The sequence below is a fragment of the Pantherophis guttatus genome, chromosome 6, assembly GCF_059756535.1.
Source record: "Pantherophis guttatus breed Tessera chromosome 6, ASM5975653v1, whole genome shotgun sequence".
NCBI classification, from domain to species: Eukaryota; Metazoa; Chordata; class Lepidosauria; order Squamata; family Colubridae; genus Pantherophis; species Pantherophis guttatus.
In genome coordinates this window covers 86,635,949-86,659,319 of record NC_142068.1, presented here as the reverse complement: position 1 = coordinate 86,659,319, position 23,371 = coordinate 86,635,949, and positions in this window count along the sequence as shown.

Genomic DNA, 23,371 nt, shown 5'->3' with positions numbered 1-23,371 from the left:
TGACTCAAATGTAACAACGGATGCTAGAATGTGATTCGGGGTGGAATTCCATGCTTAAAAATGTTATTATTAGCTGTTTTTAAAAATCAAGTGTTTTTGCTGCCCGAGGAAGAAAACGCGTTATGCCGGGGTCAGAAAAAAACTGCCCAGGAGCAAAAAATTTTTTTTGACTCAAATGTAACAACGGATGCTAGAATGTGATTCGGGGTGGAATTCCATGCTTAAAAATGTTATTATTAGCTGTTTTTAAAAATCGAGTGTTTTTGCTGCCCGAGGAAGAAAACGCGTGATGCCGGGGTCAGAAAAAAACTGCCCAGGAGCAAAAAATTTTTTTTGACTCAAATGTAACAACGGATGCTAGAATGTGATTCGGGGTGGAATTCCATGCTTAAAAATGTTATTATTAGCTGTTTTTAAAAATCAAGTGTTTTTGCTGCCCGAGGAAGAAAACGCGTGATGCCGGGGTCAGAAAAAAACTGCCCAGGAGCAAAAAAATTTTTTTTGACTCAAATGTAACAACGGATGCTAGAATGTGATTCAGGGTGGAATTCCATGCTTAAAAATGTTATTATTAGCTGTTTTTAAAAATCGAGTGTTTTTGCTCCCAGAGGAAGAAAACGCGTGATGCCGGGGTCAGAAAAAAGCTGCCCAGGAGCAAAAAAATTTTTTTGACTCAAATGTAACAACGGATGCTAGAATGTGATTCGGGGTGGAATTCCATGCTTAAAAATGTTATTATTAGCTGTTTTTAAAAATCAAGTGTTTTTGCTGCCCGAGGCAGAAAACGCGTGATGCCGGGGTCAGAAAAAAACTGCCCAGGAGCAAAAAAATTTTTTTGACTCAAATGTAACAACGGATGCTAGAATGTGATTCGGGGTGGAATTCCATGCTTAAAAATGTTATTATTAGCTGTTTTTAAAAATCAAGTGTTTTTGCTGCCTGAGGAGGAAAACGCGTGATGCCGGGTTCAGAAAAAAAACTGTCCAGGAGCAAAAAAATTTTTTTTGACTCAGATGTAACAACGGATGCTAGAATGTGATTCGGGGTGGAATTCCATGCTTAAAAATTTTATTATTAGCTGTTTTTAAAAATCGAGTGTTTTTGCTCCCAGAGGAAGAAAACGCGTGATGCCGGGGTCAGAAAAAAGCTGCCCAGGAGCAAAAAATTTTTTTTGACTCAAATGTAACAACGGATGCTAGAATGTGATTCGGGGTGGAATTCCATGCTTAAAAATGTTATTATTAGCTGTTTTTAAAAATCGAGTGTTTTTGCTCCCAGAGGAAGAAAACGCGTGATGCCGGGGTCAGAAAAAAAGCCGCCCAGGAGCAAAAAAATTTTTTTTGACTCAAATGTAACAACGGATGCTAGAATGTGATTCGGGGTGGAATTCCATGCTTAAAAATATTATTAGCTGTTTTTAAAAATCAAGTGTTTTTGCTGCCCGAGGAAGAAAACGCGTGATGCCGGGGTCAGAAAAAAAACTGCCCAGGAGCAAAAAAATTTTTTTTGACTCAAATGTAACAACGGATGCTAGAATGTGATTCGGGGTGGAATTCCATGCTTAAAAATGTTATTATTAGCTGTTTTTAAAAATCGAGTGTTTTTGCTGCCCGAGGAAGAAAACGCGTGATGCCGGGGTCAGAAAAAAGACTGCCCAGGAGCAAAAAAATTTTTTTTGACTCAAATGTAACAACGGATGCTAGAATGTGATTCGGGGTGGAATTCCATGCTTAAAAATGTTATTATTAGCTGTTTTTAAAAATCGAGTGTTTTTGCTCCCAGAGGAAGAAAACGCGTGATGCCGGGGTCAGAAAAAAGCTGCCCAGGAGCAAAATTTTTTTTTTGACTCAAATGTAACAATGGATGCTAGAATGTGATTCGGGGTATAATTCCATGCTTAAAAATGTTATTATTAGCTGTTTTTAAAAATCGAGTGTTTTTGCTCCCAGAGGAAGAAAACGCGTGATGCCGGGGTCAGAAAAAAAGCCGCCCAGGAGCAAAAAATTTTTTTTTGACTCAAATGTAACAACGGATGCTAGAATGTGATTCGGGGTGGAATTCCATGCTTAAAAATGTTATTATTAGCTGTTTTTAAAAATCGAGTGTTTTTGCTGCCCGAGGAAGAAAACGCGTGATGCCGGGGTCAGAAAAAATCTGCCCAGGAGCAAAAAAATTTTTTTGACTCAAATGTAACAACGGATGCTAGAATGTGATTCGGGGTGGAATTCCATGCTTAAAAATTTTATTATTAGCTGTTTTTAAAAATCGAGTGTTTTAGTTGCCCGAGGAAGAAAACGCGTGATGCCGGGGTCAGAAAAAAAACTGCCCAGGAGCAAAAAATTTTTTTTGACTCAAATGTAACAACGGATGCTAGAATGTGATTCGGGGTGGAATTCCATGCTTAAAAATTTTATTATTAGCTGTTTTTAAAAATCGAGTATTTTTGCTGCCCGAGGAAGAAAACGCGTGATGCCGGGGTCAGAAAAAAAACTGCCCAGGAGCAAAAAATTTTTTTTTGACTCAAATGTAACAACGGATGCTAGAATGTGATTCGGGGTGGAATTCCATGCTTAAAAATGTTATTATTAGCTGTTTTTAAAAATCGAGTGTTTTTGCTGCCCGAGGAAGAAAACGCGTGATGCCGGGGTCAGAAAAAAGACTGCCCAGGAGCAAAAAAATTTTTTTTGACTCAAATGTAACAACGGATGCTAGAATGTGATTCGGGGTGGAATTCCATGCTTAAAAATGTTATTATTAGCTGTTTTTAAAAATCGAGTGATTTTGCTGCCCGAGGAAGAAAACGCGTGATGCCGGGGTCAGAAAAAAAACTGCCCAGGAGCAGAAAAATTTTTTTTGACTCAAATGTAACAACGGATGCTAGAATGTGATTTGGGGTGGAATTCCATGCTTAAAATTGTTATTATTAGCTGTTTTTAAAAATCGAGTGTTTTTGCTGCCCAAGGAAGAAAACGCGTGATGCCGCGGTCAGAAAAAAAACTGCCCAGGAGCAAAAAAAAATTTTTTGACTCAAATGTAACAATGGATGCTAGATTGTGATTCGGGGTGGAATTCCATGCTTAAAAAATTTATTATTAGCTGTTTTTAAAAATCGAGTGTTTTAGCTGCCCGAGGAAGAAAACGCGTGATGCAGGGGTCAGAAAAAAAACTGCCCAGGAGCAAAAAAAATTTTTTTGACTCAAATGTAACAACGGATGCTAGAATGTGATTCGGGGTGGAATTCCATGCTTAAAAATGTTATTATTAGCTGTTTTTTAAAATCGAGTGTTTTTGCTGCCCGAGGAAGAAAACGCGTGATGCCGGGGTCAGAAAAAAAACTGCCCAGGAGCAAAAAAATTTTTTTTGACTCAAATGTAACAACGGATGCTAGAATGTGATTCGGGGTGTTATTCCATGCTTAAAAATTTTATTATTAGCTGTTTTTAAAAATCGAGTGTTTTTGCTGCCGGAGGAGGAAAACGCGTGATGCCGGGGTCAGAAAAAAAACTGCCCAGGAGCAAAAAAATTTTTTTTGACTCAAATGTAACAACGGATGCTAGAATGTGATTCGGGGTGGAATTCCATGCTTAAAAATGTTATTATTAGCTGTTTTTAAAAATCGAGTGTTTTTGCTCCGAGAGGAAGAAAACGCATGATGCCGGGGTAAGAAAAAAAACTGCCCAGGAGCAAAAAATTTTTTTTTGACTCAAATGTAACAACGGATGCTAGAATGTGATTCGGGGTGGAATTCCATGCTTAAAAATGTTATTATTAGCTGTTTTTAAAAATCGAGTGTTTTTGCTCCCAGAGGAAGAAAACGCGTGATGCCGGGGTCAGAAAAAAGCGGCCCAGGAGCAAAAATTTTTTTTTGACTCAAATGTAACAACGGATGCTAGAATGTGATTCGGGGTGGAATTCCATGCTTAAAAATGTTATTATTAGCTGTTTTTAAAAATCGAGTGTTTTTGCTCCCAGTGGAAGAAAACGCGTGATGCCGGGGTCAGAAAAAAAGCCGCCCAGGAGCAAAAAAAATTTTTTTGACTCAAATGTAACAACGGATGCTAGAATGTGATTCGGGGTGGAATTCCATGCTTAAAAATTTTATTATTAGCTGTTTTTAAAAATCGAGTGTTTTAGCTTCCCGAGGAAGAAAACGCGTGATGCCGGGGTCAGAAAAAAAACTGCCCAGGAGCAAAAAAATTTTTTTTGACTCAAATGTAACAACGGATGCTAGAATGTGATTCGGGGTGGAATTCCATGCTTAAAAATGTTATTATTAGCTGTTTTTAAAAATCGAGTGTTTTTGCTCCCAGAGGAAGAAAACGCGTGATGCCAGGGTCAGAAAAAAGCTGCCCAGGAGCAAAAATTTTTTTTTGACTCAAATGTAACAACGGATGCTAGAATGTGATTCGGGGTGGAATTCCATGCTTAAAAATTTTATTATTAGCTGTTTTTAAAAATCGAGTGTTTTTGCTCCCAGAGGAAGAAAACGCGTGATGCCGGCGTCAGAAAAAAAACTGCCCAGGAGCAAAAATTTTTTTTTGACTCAAATGTAACAACGGATGCTAGAATGTGATTCGGGGTGGAATTCCATGCTTCAAAATGTTATTATTAGCTGTTTTTAAAAATCGAGTGTTTTTGCTCCCAGAGGAAGAAAACGCGTGATGCCGGGGTCAGAAAAAAAACTGTCCAGGAGCAAAAAAATTTTTTTTGACTCAAATGTAACAACGGATGCTAGAATGTGATTCGGGGTGGAATTCCATGCTTAAAAATGTTATTATTAGCTGTTTTTAAAAATCGAGTGTTTTTGCTCCCAGAGGAAGAAAACGCGTGATGCCGGGGTCAGAAAAAAGCTGCCCAGGAGCAAAAAATTTTTTTTGACTCAAATGTAACAACGGATACTAGAATGTGATTCGGGGTGGAATTCCATGCTTAAAAATGTTATTATTAGCTGTTTTTAAAAATCGAGTGTTTTTGCTCCCAGAGTAAGAAAACGCGTGATGCCGGGGTCAGAAAAAAGCCGCCCAGGAGCAAAAAATTTTTTTTGACTCAAATGTAACAACGGATACTAGAATGTGATTCGGGGTGGAATTCCATGCTTAAAAATTTTATTATTAGCTGTTTTTAAAAATCGAGTGTTTTAGCTGCCTGAGGAGGAAAACGCGTGATGCCGGGGTCAGAAAAAAAACTGCCCAGGAGCAAAAAATTTTTTTTGACTCAAATGTAACAACGGATGCTAGAATGTGATTCGGGGTGGAATTCCATGCTTAAAAATGTTATTATTAGCTGTTTTTAAAAATCGAGTGTTTTTGCTCCCAGAGGAAGAAAACGCGTGATGCCGGGGTCAGAAAAAAGCCGCCCAGGAGCAAAAATTTTTTTTTGACTCAAATGTAACAACGGATGCTAGAATGTGATTCGGGGTGGAATTCCATGCTTAAAAATGTTATTATTAGCTGTTTTTAAAAATCGAGTGTTTTTGCTCCCAGTGGAAGAAAACGCGTGATGCCGGGGTCAGAAAAAAAGCCGCCCAGGAGCAAAAAAATTTTTTTTGACTCAAATGTAACAACGGATGCTAGAATGTGATTCGGGGTGGAATTCCATGCTTAAAAATGTTATTATTAGCTGTTTTTAAAAATCGAGTGTTTTTGCTGCCCGAGGAAGAAAACGCGTGATGCCGGGGTCAGAAAAAAACTGCCCAGGAGCAAAAAAAATTTTTTTGACTCAAATGTAACAACGGATGCTAGAATGTGATTTGGGGTGGAATTCCATGCTTAAAATTGTTATTATTAGTTGTTTTTAAAAATCGAGTATTTTTGCTGCCCGAGGAAGAAAACGCGTGATGCCGGGGTCAGAAAAAAAACTGCCCAGGAGCAAAAAAATTTTTTTTGACTCAAATGTAACAACGGATGCTAGAATGTGATTCGGGGTGGAATTCCATGCTTAAAAATGTTATTATTAGCTGTTTTTATAAATCGAGTGTTTTTGCTGCCCGAGGAAGAAAAGGCGTGATGCCGGGGTCAGAAAAAAAACTGCCCAGGAGCAAAAATTTTCTTTTGACTCAAATGTAACAACGGATGCTAGAATGTGATTCGGGGTGGAATTCCATGCTTAAAAATGTTATTATTAGCTGTTTTTAAAAATCGAGTGTTTTTGCTCCGAGAGGAAGAAAACGCATGATGCCGGGGTAAGAAAAAAAACTGCTCAGGAGCAAAAAAATTTTTTTTGACTCAAATGTAACAACGGATGCTAGAATGTGATTCGGGGTGGAATTCCATGCTTAAAAATGTTATTATTAGCTGTTTTTAAAAATCGAGTGTTTTTGCTCCCAGAGGAAGAAAACGCGTGATGCCGGGGTCAGAAAAAAAACTGCCCAGGAGCAAAATTTTTTTTTTGACTCAAATGTAACAACGGATGCTAGAATGTGATTCGGGGTGGAATTCCATGCTTAAAAATGTTATTATTAGCTGTTTTTAAAAATCGAGTGTTTTTGCTCCCAGATGAAGAAAACGCGTGATGCCGGGGTCAGAAAAAAGCGGCCCAGGAGAAAAATTTTTTTTTGACTCAAATGTAACAACGGATGCTAGAATGTGATTCGGGGTGGAATTCCATGCTTAAAAATGTTATTATTAGCTGTTTTTAAAAATCGAGTGTTTTTGCTCCCAGTGGAAGAAAACGCGTGATGCCGGGGTCAGAAAAAAAGCCGCCCAGGAGCAAAAAAATTTTTTTTGACTCAAATGTAACAACGGATGCTAGAATGTGATTCGGGGTGGAATTCCATGCTTAAAAATGTTATTATTAGCTGTTTTTAAAAATCGAGTGTTTTTGCTGCTCGAGGAAGAAAACGCGTGATGCCGGGGTCATAAAAAAACTGCCCAGGAGCAAAAAATTTTTTTTGACTCAAATGTAACAACGGATGCTAGAATGTGATTCGGGGTGGAATTCCATGCTTAAAAATTTTATTATTAGCTGTTTTTAAAAATCGAGTGTTTTAGCTGCCCGAGGAAGAAAACGCGTGATGCCGGGGTCAGAAAAAAAACTGCCCAGGAGCAAAAAAATTTTTTTTGACTCAAATGTAACAACGGATGCTAGAATGTGATTCGGGGTGGAATTCCATGCTTAAAAATGTTATTATTAGCTGTTTTTAAAAATCGAGTGTTTTTGCTCCCAGAGGAAGAAAACGCGTGATGCCGGGGTCAGAAAAAAAACTGCCCAGGAGCAAAAATTTTCTTTTGACTCAAATGTAACAACGGATGCTAGAATGTGATTCGGGGTGGAATTCCATGCTTAAAAATGTTATTATTAGCTGTTTTTAAAAATCGAGTGTTTTTGCTCCGAGAGGAAGAAAACGCATGATGCCGGGGTAAGAAAAAAAACTGCTCAGGAGCAAAAAAAATTTTTTTGACTCAAATGTAACAACGGATGCTAGAATGTGATTCGGGGTGGAATTCCATGCTTAAAAATGTTATTATTAGCTGTTTTTAAAAATCGAGTGTTTTTGCTCCCAGAGGAAGAAAACGCGTGATGCCGGGGTCAGAAAAAAAACTGCCCAGGAGCAAAATTTTTTTTTTGACTCAAATGTAACAACGGATGCTAGAATGTGATTCGGGGTGGAATTCCATGCTTAAAAATGTTATTATTAGCTGTTTTTAAAAATCGAGTGTTTTTGCTCCCAGATGAAGAAAACGCGTGATGCCGGGGTCAGAAAAAAGCGGCCCAGGAGAAAAATTTTTTTTTGACTCAAATGTAACAACGGATGCTAGAATGTGATTCGGGGTGGAATTCCATGCTTAAAAATGTTATTATTAGCTGTTTTTAAAAATCGAGTGTTTTTGCTCCCAGTGGAAGAAAACGCGTGATGCCGGGGTCAGAAAAAAAGCCGCCCAGGAGCAAAAAAATTTTTTTTGACTCAAATGTAACAACGGATGCTAGAATGTGATTCGGGGTGGAATTCCATGCTTAAAAATGTTATTATTAGCTGTTTTTAAAAATCGAGTGTTTTTGCTGCTCGAGGAAGAAAACGCGTGATGCCGGGGTCATAAAAAAACTGCCCAGGAGCAAAAAATTTTTTTTGACTCAAATGTAACAACGGATGCTAGAATGTGATTCGGGGTGGAATTCCATGCTTAAAAATTTTATTATTAGCTGTTTTTAAAAATCGAGTGTTTTAGCTGCCCGAGGAAGAAAACGCGTGATGCCGGGGTCAGAAAAAAAACTGCCCAGGAGCAAAAAAATTTTTTTTGACTCAAATGTAACAACGGATGCTAGAATGTGATTCGGGGTGGAATTCCATGCTTAAAAATGTTATTATTAGCTGTTTTTAAAAATCGAGTGTTTTTGCTCCCAGAGGAAGAAAACGCGTGATGCCGGGGTCAGAAAAAAGCTGCCCAGGAGCAAAAATTTTTTTTTGACTCAAATGTAACAACGGATGCTAGAATGTGATTCGGGGTGGAATTCCATGCTTAAAAATTTTATTATTAGCTGTTTTTAAAAATCGAGTGTTTTTGCTCCCAGAGGAAGAAAACGCGTGATGCCGGCGTCAGAAAAAAAACTGCCCAGGAGCAAAAAATTTTTTTTGACTCAAATGTAACAACGGATGCTAGAATGTGATTCGGGGTGGAATTCCATGCTTAAAAATGTTATTATTAGCTGTTTTTAAAAATCGAGTGTTTTTGCTCCCAGAGGAAGAAAACGCGTGATGCCGGTGTCAGAAAAAAAACTGTCCAGGAGCAAAAAAAATTTTTTTGACTCAAATGTAACAACGGATGCTAGAATGTGATTCGGGGTGGAATTCCATGCTTAAAAATGTTATTATTAGCTGTTTTTAAAAATCGAGTGTTTTTGCTCCCAGAGGAAGAAAACGCGTGATGCCGGGGTCAGAAAAAAGCTGCCCAGGAGCAAAAAATTTTTTTTGACTCAAATGTAACAACGGATACTAGAATGTGATTCGGGGTGGAATTCCATGCTTAAAAATGTTATTATTAGCTGTTTTTAAAAATCGAGTGTTTTTGCTCCCAGAGTAAGAAAACGCGTGATGCCGGGGTCAGAAAAAAGCTGCCCAGGAGCAAAAAATTTTTTTTGACTCAAATGTAACAACGGATACTAGAATGTGATTCGGGGTGGAATTCCATGCTTAAAAATTTTATTATTAGCTGTTTTTAAAAATCGAGTGTTTTAGCTGCCTGAGGAGGAAAACGCGTGATGCCGGGGTCAGAAAAAAAACTGCCCAGGAGCAAAATTTTTTTTTTGACTCAAATGTAACAACGGATGCTAGAATGTGATTCGGGGTGGAATTCCATGCTTAAAAATGTTATTATTAGCTGTTTTTAAAAATCGAGTGTTTTTGCTCCCAGAGGAAGATAACGCGTGATGCCGGGGTCAGAAAAAAGCGGCCCAGGAGCAAAAATTTTTTTTTGACTCAAATGTAACAACGGATGCTAGAATGTGATTCGGGGTGGAATTCCATGCTTAAAAATGTTATTATTAGCTGTTTTTAAAAATCGAGTGTTTTTGCTCCCAGTGGAAGAAAACGCGTGATGCCGGGGTCAGAAAAAAAGCCGCCCAGGAGCAAAAAAATTTTTTTTGACTCAAATGTAACAACGGATGCTAGAATGTGATTCGGGGTGGAATTCCATGCTTAAAAATGTTATTATTAGCTGTTTTTAAAAATCGAGTGTTTTTGCTGCCCGAGGAAGAAAACGCGTGATGCCGGGGTCAAAAAAAAACTGCCCAGGAGCAAAAAAAATTTTTTTGACTCAAATGTAACAACGGATGCTAGAATGTGATTCGGGGTGGAATTCCATGCTTAAAATTGTTATTATTAGTTGTTTTTAAAAATCGAGTGTTTTTGCTGCCCGAGGAAGAAAACGCGTGATGCCGGGGTCAGAAAAAAAACTGCCCAGGAGCAAAAAAATTTTTTTTGACTCAAATGTAACAACGGATGCTAGAATGTGATTCGGGGTGGAATTCCATGCTTAAAAATGTTATTATTAGCTGTTTTTATAAATCGAGTGTTTTTGCTGCCCGAGGAAGAAAAGGCGTGATGCCGGGGTCAGAAAAAAAACTGCCCAGGAGCAAAAATTTTCTTTTGACTCAAATGTAACAACGGATGCTAGAATGTGATTCGGGGTGGAATTCCATGCTTAAAAATTTTATTATTAGCTGTTTTTAAAAATCGAGTGTTTTTGCTGCCTGAGGAGGAAAACGCGTGATGCCGGGGTCAGAAAAAAAACTGCCCAGGAGCAAAATTTTTTTTTTGACTCAAATGTAACAACGGATGCTAGAATGTGATTCGGGGTGGAATTCCATGCTTAAAAATTTTATTATTAGCTGTTTTTAAAAATCGAGTGTTTTTGCTACCTGAGGAGGAAAACGCGTGATGCCGGGGTCAGAAAAAAAACTGTCCAGGAGCAAAAAATTTTTTTTTGACTCAAATGTAACAACGGATGCTAGAATGTGATTCGGGGTGGAATTCCATGCTTAAAAATGTTATTATTAGCTGTTTTTAAAAATCGAGTGTTTTTGCTCCCAGAGGAAGAAAACGCCTGATGCCGGGGTCAGAAAAAAAACTGCCCAGGAGCAAAAAATTTTTTTTGACTCAAATGTAACAACGGATGCTAGAATGTGATTCGGGGTGGAATTCCATGCTTAAAAATGTTATTATTAGCTGTTTTTAAAAATCGAGTGTTTTTGCTCCCAGAGGAAGAAAACGCGTGATGCCGGGGTCAGAAAAAAGCTGCCTAGGAGCAAAAAATTTTTTTTGACTCAAATGTAACAATGGATACTAGAATGTGATTCGGGGTGGAATTCCATGCTTAAAAATGTTATTATTAGCTGTTTTTAAAAATTGAGTGTTTTTGCTCCCAGAGTAAGAAAACGCGTGATGCCGGGGTCAGAAAAAAAACTGCCCAGGAGCAAAAAAAAATTTTTTGACTCAAATGTAACAACGGATGCTAGAATGTGATTCGGGGTGGAATTCCATGCTTAAAAATGTTATTATTAGCTGTTTTTAAAAATCGAGTGTTTTTGCTGCCCGAGGAAGAAAACGCGTGATGCCGGGGTCAGAAAAAAGCGGCCCAGGAGCAAAAAATTTTTTTTGACTCAAATGTAACAACGGATGCTAGAATGTGATTCGGGGTGGAATTCCATGCTTAAAAATTTTATTATTAGCTGTTTTTAAAAATCGAGTATTTTTGCTGCCCGAGGAAGAAAACGCGTGATGCCGGGGTCAGAAAAAAAACTGCCCAGGAGGAAAAAAAATTTTTTTGACTCAAATGTAACAACGGATGCTAGAATGTGATTCGGGGTGGAATTCCATGCTTAAAAATGTTATTATTAGCTGTTTTTAAAAATCGAGTGTTTTTGCTGCCCGAGGAAGAAAACGCGTGATGCCGGGGTCAGAAAAAAGCGGCCCAGGAGCAAAAATTTTTTTTTGACTCAAATGTAACAACGGATGCTAGAATGTGATTCGGGGTGGAATTCCATGCTTAAAAATGTTATTATTAGCTGTTTTTAAAAATCGAGTGTTTTTGCTCCCAGTGGAAGAAAACGCGTGATGCCGGGGTCAGAAAAAAAGCCGCCCAGGAGCAAAAAAAATTTTTTTGACTCAAATGTAACAACGGATGCTAGAATGTGATTCGGGGTGGAATTCCATGCTTAAAAATGTTATTATTAGCTGTTTTTAAAAATCGAGTGTTTTTGCTGCCCGAGGAAGAAAACGCGTGATGCCGGGGTCAGAAAAAAAACTGCCCAGGAGCAAAAAAATTTTTTTTGACTCAAATGTAACAACGGATGCTAGAATGTGATTCGGGGTGGAATTCCATGCTTAAAAATTTTATTATTAGCTGTTTTTAAAAATCGAGTATTTTTGCTGCCCGAGGAAGAAAACGCGTGATGCCGGGGTCAGAAAAAAAACTGCCCAGGAGCAAAAAAATTTTTTTTGACTCAAATGTAACAACGGATGCTAGAATGTGATTCGGGGTGGAATTCCATGCTTAAAAATGTTATTATTAGCTGTTTTTAAAAATCGAGTGTTTTTGCTGCCCGAGGAAGAAAACGCGTGATGCCGGGGTCAGAAAAAAGACTGCCCAGGAGCAAAAAAATTTTTTTTGACTCAAATGTAACAACGGATGCTAGAATGTGATTCGGGGTGGAATTCCATGCTTAAAAATGTTATTATTAGCTGTTTTTAAAAATCGAGTGTTTTTGCTCCCAGAGGAAGAAAACGCGTGATGCCGGGGTCAGAAAAAAGCTGCCCAGGAGCAAAAAATTTTTTTTGACTCAAATGTAACAACGGATACTACAATGTGATTCGGGGTGGAATTCCATGCTTAAAAATGTTATTATTAGCTGTTTTTAAAAATCGAGTGTTTTTGCTGCCCGAGGAAGAAAACGCGTGATGCCGGGGTCAGAAAAAAAACTGCCCAGGAGCAAAAAAATTTTTTTTGACTCAAATGTAACAACGGATACTACAATGTGATTCGGGGTGGAATTCCATGCTTAAAAATTTTATTATTAGCTGTTTTTAAAAATCGAGTGTTTTTGCTGCCTGAGGAGGAAAACGCGTGATGCCGGGGTCAGAAAAAAAACTGCCCAGGAGCAAAAAATTTTTTTGACTCAAATGTAACAACGGATGCTAGAATGTGATTCGGGGTGGAATTCCATGCTTAAAAATGTTATTATTAGCTGTTTTTAAAAATCGAGTGTTTTTGCTCCCAGAGGAAGAAAACGTGTGATGCCAGGGTCAGAAAAAAGCGGCCCAGGAGCAAAAATTTTTTTTTGACTCAAATGTAACAACGGATGCTAGAATGTGATTCGGGGTGGAATTCCATGCTTAAAAATGTTATTATTAGCTGTTTTTAAAAATCGAGTGTTTTTGCTCCCAGTGAAAGAAAACGCGTGATGCCGGGGTCAGAAAAAAAGCCGCCCAGGAGCAAAAAAATTTTTTTTGACTCAAATGTAACAACGGATGCTAGAATGTGATTCGGGGTGGAATTCCATGCTTAAAAATGTTATTATTAGCTGTTTTTAAAAATCGAGTGTTTTTGCTGCCCGAGGAAGAAAACGCGTGATGCCGGGGTCAGAAAAAAACTGCCCAGGAGCAAAAAAATTTTTTTGACTCAAATGTAACAACGGATGCTAGAATGTGATTCGGGGTGGAATTCCATGCTTAAAAATTTTATTATTAGCTGTTTTTAAAAATCGAGTGTTTTAGCTGCCCGAGGAAGAAAACGCGTGATGCCGGGGTCAGAAAAAAAACTGCCCAGGAGCAAAAAATTTTTTTTTGACTCAAATGTAACAACGGATGCTAGAATGTGATTCGGGGTGGAATTCCATGCTTAAAAATTTTATTATTAGCTGTTTTTAAAAATCGAGTATTTTTGCTGCCCGAGGAAGAAAACGCGTGATGCCGGGGTCAGAAAAAAAACTGCCCAGGAGCAAAAAAAATTTTTTTGACTCAAATGTAACAACGGATGCTAGAATGTGATTCGGGGTGGAATTCCATGCTTAAAAATGTTATTATTAGCTGTTTTTGAAAATCGAGTGTTTTTGCTCCCAGAGGAAGAAAACGCGTGATGCCGGGGTCAGAAAAAAGCTGCCCAGGAGCAAAAATTTTTTTTTGACTCAAATGTAACAACGGATGCTAGAATGTGATTCGGGGTGGAATTCCATGCTTAAAAATGTTATTATTAGCTATTTTTAAAAATCGAGTGTTTTTGCTCCCAGAGGAAGAAAACGGGTGATGCCGGGGTCAGAAAAAAGCTGCCCAGGAGCAAAAAATTTTTTTTTGACTCAAATGTAACAACGGATGCTAGAATGTGATTCGGGGTGGAATTCCATGCTTAAAAATTTTATTATTAGCTATTTTTAAAAATCGAGTGTTTTTGCTGCCCGAGGAAGAAAACGCGTGATGCCGGGGTCAGAAAAAAGACTGCCCAGGAGGAAAAAAATTTTTTTTGACTCAAATGTAACAACGGATGCTAGAATGTGATTCGGGGTGGAATTCCATGCTTAAAAATGTTATTATTAGCTGTTTTTAAAAATCGAGTGTTTTTGCTCCCAGAGGAAGAAAACGCGTGATGCCGGGGTCAGAAAAAAGCTGCCCAGGAGCAAAAAATTTTTTTGGACTCAAATGTAACAACGGATACTACAATGTGATTCGGGGTGGAATTCCATGCTTAAAAATGTTATTATTAGCTGTTTTTAAAAATCGAGTGTTTTTGCTGCCCGAGGAAGAAAACGCGTGATGCCGGGGTCAGAAAAAAGACTGCCCAGGAGCAAAAAATTTTTTTTTGACTCAAATGTAACAACGGATGCTAGAATGTGATTCGGGGTGGAATTCCATGCTTAAAAATGTTATTATTAGCTGTTTTTTTAAAATCGAGTGTTTTTGCTCCCAGAGGAAGAAAACGCGTGATGCCGGGGTCAGAAAAAAGCTGCCCAGGAGCAAAAAATTTTTTTTGACTCAAATGTAACAACGGATGCTAGAATGTGATTCGGGGTGGAATTCCATGCTTAAAAATTTTATTATTAGCTGTTTTTAAAAATCGAGTGTTTTAGCTGCCCGAGGAAGAAAACGCGTGATGCCGGGGTCAGAAAAAAAACTGCCCAGGAGCAAAAAATTTTTTTTTGACTCAAATGTAACAACGGATGCTAGAATGTGATTCGGGGTGGAATTCCATGCTTAAAAATTTTATTATTAGCTGTTTTTAAAAATCGAGTATTTTTGCTGCCCGAGGAAGAAAACGCGTGATGCCGGGGTCAGAAAAAAAACTGCCCAGGAGCAAAAAAAATTTTTTTGACTCAAATGTAACAACGGATGCTAGAATGTGATTCGGGGTGGAATTCCATGCTTAAAAATGTTATTATTAGCTGTTTTTGAAAATCGAGTGTTTTTGCTCCCAGAGGAAGAAAACGCGTGATGCCGGGGTCAGAAAAAAGCTGCCCAGGAGCAAAAATTTTTTTTTGACTCAAATGTAACAACGGATGCTAGAATGTGATTCGGGGTGGAATTCCATGCTTAAAAATGTTATTATTAGCTATTTTTAAAAATCGAGTGTTTTTGCTCCCAGAGGAAGAAAACGGGTGATGCCGGGGTCAGAAAAAAGCTGCCCAGGAGCAAAAAATTTTTTTTTGACTCAAATGTAACAACGGATGCTAGAATGTGATTCGGGGTGGAATTCCATGCTTAAAAATTTTATTATTAGCTATTTTTAAAAATCGAGTGTTTTTGCTGCCCGAGGAAGAAAACGCGTGATGCCGGGGTCAGAAAAAAGACTGCCCAGGAGCAAAAAAATTTTTTTTGACTCAAATGTAACAACGGATGCTAGAATGTGATTCGGGGTGGAATTCCATGCTTAAAAATGTTATTATTAGTTGTTTTTAAAAATCGAGTGTTTTTGCTCCCAGAGGAAGAAAACGCGTGATGCCGGGGTCAGAAAAAAGCTGCCCAGGAGCAAAAAATTTTTTTGGACTCAAATGTAACAACGGATACTACAATGTGATTCGGGGTGGAATTCCATGCTTAAAAATGTTATTATTAGCTGTTTTTAAAAATCGAGTGTTTTTGCTGCCCGAGGAAGAAAACGCGTGATGCCGGGGTCAGAAAAAAGACTGCCCAGGAGCAAAAAATTTTTTTTTGACTCAAATGTAACAACGGATGCTAGAATGTGATTCGGGGTGGAATTCCATGCTTAAAAATGTTATTATTAGCTGTTTTTTTAAAATCGAGTGTTTTTGCTCCCAGAGGAAGAAAACGCGTGATGCCGGGGTCAGAAAAAAGCTGCCCAGGAGCAAAAAATTTTTTTTGACTCAAATGTAACAACGGATACTACAATGTGATTCGGGGTGGAATTCCATGCTTAAAAATTTTATTATTAGCTGTTTTTAAAAATCGAGTGTTTTTGCTGCCTGAGGAGGAAAACGCGTGATGCCGGGGTCAGAAAAAAAACTGCCCAGGAGCAAAATTTTTTTTGACTCAAATGTAACAACGGATGCTAGAATGTGATTCGGGGTGGAATTCCATGCTTAAAAATGTTATTATTAGCTGTTTTTAAAAATCGAGTGTTTTTGCTCCCAGAGGAAGAAAACGTGTGATGCCGGGGTCAGAAAAAAGCGGCCCAGGAGCAAAAAATTTTTTTTGACTCAAATGTAACAACGGATGCTAGAATGTGATTCGGGGTGGAATTCCATGCTTAAAAATGTTATTATTAGCTGTTTTTAAAAATCGAGTGTTTTTGCTCCCAGTGGAAGAAAACGCGTGATGCCGGGGTCAGAAAAAAAGCCGCCCAGGAGCAAAAAAATTTTTTTTGACTCAAATGTAACAACGGATGCTAGAATGTGATTCGGGGTGGAATTCCATGCTTAAAAATGTTATTATTAGCTGTTTTTAAAAATCGAGTGTTTTTGCTGCCCGAGGAAGAAAACGCGTGATGCCGGGGTCAGAAAAAAACTGCCCAGGAGCAAAAAATTTTTTTTGACTCAAATGTAACAACGGATGCTAGAATGTGATTCGGGGTGGAATTCCATGCTTAAAAATTTTATTATTAGCTGTTTTTAAAAATCGAGTGTTTTAGCTGCCCGAGGAAGAAAACGCGTGATGCCGGGGTCAGAAAAAAAACTGCCCAGGAGCAAAAAATTTTTTTTGACTCAAATGTAACAACGGATGCTAGAATGTGATTCGGGGTGGAATTCCATGCTTAAAAATTTTATTATTAGCTGTTTTTAAAAATCAGGTATTTTTGCTGCCCGAGGAAGAAAACGCGTGATGCCGGGGTCAGAAAAAAAACTGCCCAGGAGCAAAAAAATTTTTTTTTACTCAAATGTAACAACGGATGCTAGAATGTGATTCGGGGTGGAATTCCATGCTTAAAAATGTTATTATTAGCTGTTTTTAAAAATCGAGTGTTTTTGCTCCCAGAGGAAGAAAACGCGTGATGCCGGGGTCAGAAAAAAGCTGCCCAGGAGCAAAAATTTTTTTTTGACTCAAATGTAACAACGGATGCTAGAATGTGATTCGGGGTGGAATTCCATGCTTAAAAATGTTATTATTAGCTATTTTTAAAAATCGAGTGTTTTTGCTCCCAGAGGAAGAAAACGCGTGATGCCGGGGTCAGAAAAAAGCTGCCCAGGAGCAAAAAAATTTTTTTTGACTCAAATGTAACAACGGATGCTAGAATGTGATTCGGGGTGGAATTCCATGCTTAAAAATGTTATTATTAGCTATTTTTAAAAATCGAGTGTTTTTGCTCCCAGAGGAAGAAAACGCGTGATGCCGGGGTCAGAAAAAAGCTGCCCAGGAGCAAAAAAATTTTTTTTGACTCAAATGTAACAACGGATGCTAGAATGTGATTCGGGGTGGAATTCCATGCTTAAAAATGTTATTATTAGCTGTTTTTAAAAATCGAGTATTTTTGCTCCCAGAGGAAGAAAACGCGTGATGCTGGGGTCAGAAAAAAGCTGCCCAGGAGCAAAAAAATTTTTTTGACTCAAATGTAACAACGGATGCTAGAATGTGATTCGGGGTGGAATTCCATGCTTAAAAATTTTATTATTAGCTGTTTTTAAAAATCGAGTGTTTTTGCTGCCTGAGGAGGAAAACGCGTGATGCCGGGGTCAGAAAAAAAACTGTCCAGGAGCAAAAAAATTTTTTTTGACTCAAATGTAACAACGGATGCTAGAATGTGATTTGGGGTGGAATTCCATGCTTAAAATTGTTATTATTAGCTGTTTTTAAAAATCGAGTGTTTTTGCTGCCCAAGGAAGAAAACGCGTGATGCCGGGGTCAGAAAAAAAACTGCCCAGGAGCAAAAAAATTTTTTTTGACTCAAATGTAACAACGGATGCTAGAATGTGATTCAGGGTGGAATTCCATGCTTAAACATGTTATTATTAGCTGTTTTTAAAAATCGAGTATTTTTGTTGCCCGAGGAAGAAAACGCGTGATGCCGCGGTCAGAAAAAAAACTGCCCAGGAGCAAAAAATAATTTTTTGACTCAAATGTAACAATGGATGCTAGATTGTGATTCGGGGTGGAATTCCATGCTTAAAAATTTTATTATTAGCTGTTTTTAAAAATCGAGTGTTTTTGCTGCCCGAGGAAGAAAACGCGTGATGCCGGGGTCAGAAAAAAAACTGCCCAGGAGCAAAAAAATTTTTTTTGACTCAAATGTAACAACGGATGCTAGAATGTGATTCGGGGTGGAATTCCATGCTTAAAAATGTTATTATTAGCTGTTTTTAAAAATCGAGTGTTTTTGCTCCCAGAGGAAGAAAACGCGTGATGCCGGGGTCAGAAAAAAAACTGCCCAGGAGCAAAAAATTTTTTTTTGACTCAAATGTAACAACGGATGCTAGAATGTGATTCGGGGTGGAATTCCATGCTTAAAAATGTTATTATTAGCTGTTTTTAAAAATCGAGTGTTTTTGCTCCCAGAGGAAGAAAACGCGTGATGCCGGGGTCAGAAAAAAAACTGCCCAGGAGCAAATTTTTTTTTTTGACTCAAATGTAACAACGGATGCTAGAATGTGATTCGGGGTGGAATTCCATGCTTAAAAATGTTATTATTAGCTGTTTTTAAAAATCGAGTGTTTTTGCTCCCAGATGAAGAAAACGCGTGATGCCGGGGTCAGAAAAAAAGCCGCCCAGGAGCAAAAATTTTTTTTTTGACTCAAATGTAACAACGGATGCTAGAATGTGATTCGGGGTGGAATTCCATGCTTAAAAATGTTATTATTAGCTGTTTTTAAAAATCGAGTTTTTTTGTTGCCCGAGGAAGAAAACGCGTGATGCCGGGGTCAGAAAAAAACTGCCCAGGAGCAAAAAATTTTTTTTGACTCAAATGTAACAACGGATGCTAGAATGTGATTCGGGGTGGAATTCCATGCTTAAAAATTTTATTATTAGCTGTTTTTAAAAATCGAGTGTTTTTGCTGTCCGAGGAAGAAAACGCGTGATGCCGGGGTCAGAAAAAAAACTGCCCAGGAGCAAAAAATTTTTTTTTGACTCAAATGTAACAACGGATGCTAGAATGTGATTCGGAGTGGAATTCCATGCTTAAAAATGTTATTATTAGCTGTTTTTAAAAATCGAGTTTTTTTGTTGCCCGAGGAAGAAAACGCGTGATGCCGGGGTCAGAAAAAAACTGCCCAGGAGCAAAAAAATTTTTTTGACTCAAATGTAACAACGGATGCTAGAATGTGATTCGGGGTGGAATTCCATGCTTAAAAATTTTATTATTAGCTGTTTTTAAAAATCGAGTGTTTTAGCTGCCCGAGGAAGAAAACGCGTGATGCCGGGGTCAGAAAAAAAACTGCCCAGGAGCAAAAAATTTTTTTTTGACTCAAATGTAACAACGGATGCTAGAATGTGATTCGGGGTGGAATTCCATGCTTAAAAATGTTATTATTAGCTGTTTTTAAAAATCGAGTGTTTTTGCTCCCAGAGGAAGAAAACGCGTGATGCCGGGGTCAGAAAAAAAACTGCCCAGGAGCAAAAAATTTTTTTTGACTCAAATGTAACAACGGATGCTAGAATGTGATTCGGGGTGGAATTCCATGCTTAAAAATGTTATTATTAGCTGTTTTTAAAAATCGAGTGTTTTTGCTCCCAGAGGAAGAAAACATGTGATGCCGGGGTCAGAAAAAAGCGGCCCAGGAGCAAAAAATTTTTTTTGACTCAAATGTAACAACGGATGCTAGAATGTGATTCGGGGTGGAATTCCATGCTTAAAAATGTTATTATTAGCTGTTTTTAAAAATCGAGTGTTTTTGCTCCCAGTGGAAGAAAACGCGTGATGCCGGGGTCAGAAAAAAAGCCGCCCAGGAGCAAAAAAAATTTTTTTGACTCAAATGTAACAACGGATGCTAGAATGTGATTCGGGGTGGAATTCCATGCTTAAAAATGTTATTATTAGCTGTTTTTAAAAATCGAGTGTTTTTGCTGCCCGAGGAAGAAAACGCGTGATGCCGGGGTCAGAAAAAAACTGCCCAGGAGCAAAAAAATTTTTTTGACTCAAATGTAACAACGGATGCTAGAATGTGATTCGGGGTGGAATTCCATGCTTAAAAATTTTATTATTAGCTGTTTTTAAAAATCGAGTATTTTTGCTGCCCGAGGAAGAAAACGCGTGATGCCGGGGTCAGAAAAAAAACTGCCCAGGAGCAAAATTTTTTTTTTGACTCAAATGTAACAACGGATGCTAGAATGTGATTCGGGGTGGAATTCCATGCTTAAAAATGTTATTATTAGCTGTTTTTAAAAATCGAGTGTTTTTGCTCCCAGTGGAAGAAAACGCGTGATGCCGGGGTCAGAAAAAAAGCCGCCCAGGAGCAAAAAAATTTTTTTTGACTCAAATGTAACAACGGATGCTAGAATGTGATTCGGGGTGGAATTCCATGCTTAAAAATTTTATTATTAGCTGTTTTTAAAAATCGAGTGTTTTTGCTCCCAGAGGAAGAAAACGTGTGATGCCGGGGTCAGAAAAAAGCGGCCCAGGAGCAAAAAATTTTTTTTGACTCAAATGTAACAACGGATGCTAGAATGTGATTCGGGGTGGAATTCCATGCTTAAAAATGTTATTATTAGCTGTTTTTAAAAATCGAGTGTTTTTGCTCCCAGAGGAAGAAAACGCGCGATGCCGGGGTCAGAAAAAAGCTGCCCAGGAGCAAAAATTTTTTTTTGACTCAAATGTAACAACGGATGCTAGAATGTGATTCGGGGTGGAATTCCATGCTTAAAAATTTTATTATTAGCTGTTTTTAAAAATCGAGTGTTTTTGCTGCCTGAGGAGGAAAACGCGTGATGCCGGGGTCAGAAAAAAAACTGTCCAGGAGCAAAAAAATTTTTTTTGACTCAAATGTAACAACGGATGCTAGAATGTGATTCGGGGTGGAATTCCATGCTTAAAAATGTTATTATTAGCTGTTTTTAAAAATCGAGTGTTTTTGCTCCCAGAGGAAGAAAACGCGTGATGCCGGGGTCAGAAAAAAGCTGCCCAGGAGCAAAAAATTTTTTTTGACTCAAATGTAACAACGGATGCTAGAATGTGATTCGGGGTGGAATTCCATGCTTAAAAATTTTATTATTAGCTGTTTTTAAAAATCGAGTGTTTTTGCTGCCTGAGGAGGAAAACGCGTGATGCCGGGGTCAGAAAAAAAACTGTCCAGGAGCAAAAAAAATTTTTTTGACTCAAATGTAACAACGGATGCTAGAATGTGATTCGGGGTGGAATTCCATGCTTAAAAATGTTATTATTAGCTGTTTTTAAAAATCGAGTGTTTTTGCTCCCAGAGGAAGAAAACGCGTGATGCCGGGGTCAGAAAAAAGCTGCCCAGGAGCAAAAAATTTTTTTTGACTCAAATGTAACAACGGATGCTAGAATGTGATTCGGGGTGGAATTCCATGCTTAAAAATTTTATTATTAGCTGTTTTTAAAAATCGAGTGTTTTTGCTGCCTGAGGAGGAAAACGCGTGATGCCGGGGTCAGAAAAAAAACTGTCCAGGAGCAAAAAAAATTTTTTTGACTCAAATGTAACAACGGATGCTAGAATGTGATTCGGGGTGGAATTCCATGCTTAAAAATGTTATTATTAGCTGTTTTTAAAAATCGAGTGTTTTTGCTCCCAGAGGAAGAAAACGCGTGATGCCGGGGTCAGAAAAAAGCTGCCCAGGAGCAAAAAATTTTTTTTGACTCAAATGTAACAACGGATGCTAGAATGTGATTCGGGGTGGAATTCCATGCTTAAAAATGTTATTATTAGCTGTTTTTAAAAATCGAGTGTTTTTGCTGCCTGAGGAGGAAAACGCGTGATGCTGGGGTCAGAAAAAAGCTGCCGAGGAGCAAAATTTTTTTTTTGACTCAAATGTAACAACGGATGCTAGAATGTGATTCGGGGTGGAATTCCATGCTTAAAAATGTTATTATTAGCTGTTTTTAAAAATCGAGTGTTTTTGCTCCCAGAGGAAGAAAACGCGTGATGCCGGGGTCAGAAAAAAGCTGCCCAGGAGCAAAAAATTTTTTTTGACTCAAATGTAACAACGGATGCTAGAATGTGATTCTGGGTATAATTCCATGCTTAAAAATGTTATTATTAGCTGTTTTTAAAAATCGAGTGTTTTTGCTGCCCAAGGAAGAAAACGCGTGATGCCGGGGTCAGAAAAAAAACTGCCCAGGAGCAAAAAAATTTTTTTTGACTCAAATGTAACAACGGATGCTAGAATGTGATTCGGGGTGGAATTCCATGCTTAAAAATGTTATTATTAGCTGTTTTTAAAAATCGAGTGTTTTTGCTGCCTGAGGAGGAAAACGCGTGATGCCGGGGTCAGAAAAAAAACTGCCCAGGAGCAAAAAAATTTTTTTTGACTCAAATGTAACAACGGATGCTAGAATGTGATTCGGGGTGGAATTCCATGCTTAAAAATGTTATTATTAGCTGTTTTTAAAAATCGAGTGTTTTTGCTCCGATAGGAAGAAAACGCGTGATGCCGGGGTCAGAAAAAAGCCGCCCAGGAGCAAAAAATTTTTTTTGACTCAAATGTAACAACGGATGCTAGAATGTGATTCGGGGTGGAATTCCATGCTTAAAAATGTTATTATTAGCTGTTTTTAAAAATCGAGTGTTTTTGCTCCGATAGGAAGAAAACGCGTGATGCCGGGGTCAGAAAAAAGCCGCCCAGGAGCAAAAAATTTTCTTTTGACTCAAATGTAACAACGGATGCTAGAATGTGATTCGGGGTGGAATTCCATGCTTAAAAATGTTATTATTAGCTGTTTTTAAAAATCGAGTGTTTTTGCTCCGAGAGGAAGAAAACGCGTGATGCCGGGGTCAGAAAAAAACTGCCCAGAAGCAAAAAAATTTTTTTGACTCAAATGTAACAACGGATGCTAGAATGTGATTCGGGGTGGAATTCCATGCTTAAAAATTATATTATTAGCTGTTTTTAAAAATCGAGTGTTTTTGCTCCCAGATGAAGAAAACGCGTGATGCCGGGGTCAGAAAAAAAGCCGCCCAGGAGCAAAAATTTTTTTTTTGACTCAAATGTAACAACGGATGCTAGAATGTGATTCGGGGTGGAATTCCATGCTTAAAAATGTTATTATTAGCTGTTTTTAAAAATCGAGTTTTTTTGTTGCCCGAGGAAGAAAACGCGTGATGCCGGGGTCAGAAAAAAACTGCCCAGGAGCAAAAATTTTTTTTTGACTCAAATGTAACAACGGATGCTAGAATGTGATTCGGGGTGGAATTCCATGCTTAAAAATTTTATTATTAGCTGTTTTTAAAAATCGAGTGTTTTTGCTGTCCGAGGAAGAAAACGCGTGATGCCGGGGTCAGAAAAAAAACTGCCCAGGAGGAAAAAATTTTTTTTTGACTCAAATGT